This window comes from Equus quagga, chromosome 2, assembly GCF_021613505.1.
Source record: "Equus quagga isolate Etosha38 chromosome 2, UCLA_HA_Equagga_1.0, whole genome shotgun sequence".
Classification (NCBI taxonomy): Eukaryota; Metazoa; Chordata; class Mammalia; order Perissodactyla; family Equidae; genus Equus; species Equus quagga.
In genome coordinates, this window is record NC_060268.1 from 92908735 (window position 1) to 92910443 (window position 1709).

The window sequence follows — 1709 nt, forward strand, 5'->3', positions numbered from 1 at the left end:
CCCACCTTGGGTAATACTCACTATCCTAGAGTGGATGTATATGTTTTCCCTGCAGACTGTTCTTTTACTACACATCTCACACTGTGGTATTCACCCAACGTTTAAACTCTGGGTCTCCTCAACAGTAAATTGAAGCCAATAGCTACCTCTCCCGATTCCCAGAAGGATTAGAATGTTTATAAGGTGCTACCACGGTGAGTGGCATTGAAAAGAACTCATGACCCAGAAATTTTGTAGACTACATGCCACTTTCTGACAGCGGCCCGGCTAACAAAATGCTGGTGCACTTCAATTCTATTTATTATCCCCATCCAGAATACCTCTGCCTCTCTCCAACTTCGGATCTCTCAACCAGTCTCTCCCATTACTGCTCCTTAATCCTGACATGGGCACAGGAATGCTATCTACCTACACTGGTGGCACCAGGACCTGCCAGGCAGCTGCGCCATCTCGGGCCATCAGGCATGCAAGGTTCTGAGCAACTCAAGGGCAGGTGAGGGGTATGGGAGAAAGCCTGGAGCTGTGGACGGTGCTTTGGAGTCAGGCAGCTCTTAGTTCAAATCCTACCGCTAGCACTCAATCGCTAAATGCCCTCTCAGCACAGAGATAACTTCCCTGTGCTTCAGGTCTCCTTGTCAAGAACGAGGACAATTTTACCTACTTCTCTGTATAATGATGGGAACAGAACTCGCCCTATGTACCAAGTACTCTTTGAAGCGTTTACTGCGTATATTAAGTCGTTCAATCCTAACAAAAACTCCGGAATGTACCAGAGATCACTTCCTCCACAGGACAGAACGGAACCGAGGCACTCAGTCTACGCAACGGGTGGATGGTCACAGGGCTAGTACATGGACGAGACTGCCGGCCAGGCCATCCGATGCAGTGTGTCCTCCATCACTCCCCTCTGCTGGGGTCCTGTGTAACCTACGACTGTAAGATGACGGGTGCCGAGCACGTGGCACACAGCACACACTCAAACGAGACAGCGGCCCGACTGTCACCGCGGAAGGCCATGGAAAAAGGACAGAGTCGTGGTTTACCCTCAGGGGGAAATGGAGGTGGGGCCCGAGGTCCGGGCTGGGATCACGCAGGGACCACTGTGCCCGGCGCCGTGGTGGGCAGGGGACACATGAACGAGAACATCACGGGGGTCACGCTGGCTCTTCCCCGACGCCCCGGGCGACCCCGGCGAAGCTCGCCGGCCCCCGCCGGCCTCTGCGTCTCCATCAGAGCACATCTGTGCGGCTAGACTCCCCTCCCAGGCTGCCCGCCCAAGCAAGACTCAGCGGGCCTAGGCGACCCGGGGCGCGCAACGAGGCCGGTAAGCCTCCCCTCCCCGGGCGGCCGGGAACGGGGCAGGGCCAGCGCCGGCCGCCCGTAAGGCCGCGCGCCGCACTCACCTCGCCCGCAGGCCCGCAGCTGGCGGCACCAACGACCACAGCCCCGCGCAGCCGCCGCCGCCGCAGCCCGCGCCGCGCGCCGCTGCCTTCGCGCCAGGAGCCGGCGGACTCCGATTGGCTGCGGCCTGAGTCGCCCCGTCGCCCCTGTCTCCGCCCCGTGGGCTGCTGGGACGGGGCACCCGGCGGGCGCTGGGTGGGGCACGTGCTCCCAGAGCCCAATCAGAGCCCAGAATTCAGGTCAGGTGACTACCGGTAACCGCCTGACTTCCGGCGCGGCGTGGGGAGCTCTGTGTTTCGGGGGTGTGT

General features: G+C 59.6%; 1 protein-coding gene across 1 annotated transcript in view; it reads right to left on the reverse strand.

Moving 5' to 3' along the window:
• The window catches only part of BLM (BLM RecQ like helicase), a 98439-nt gene extending 96914 nt beyond the window's left edge, over positions 1 to 1525 (reverse strand). Inside the window, exon 1 of the mRNA XM_046654487.1 lies at positions 1404 to 1525. The gene's annotated coding sequence lies outside the window, so the exon portion shown is untranslated. The remainder of the gene's footprint in view (positions 1 to 1403) is intronic.
• Positions 1526 to 1709: the final 184 nt, after the last annotated feature.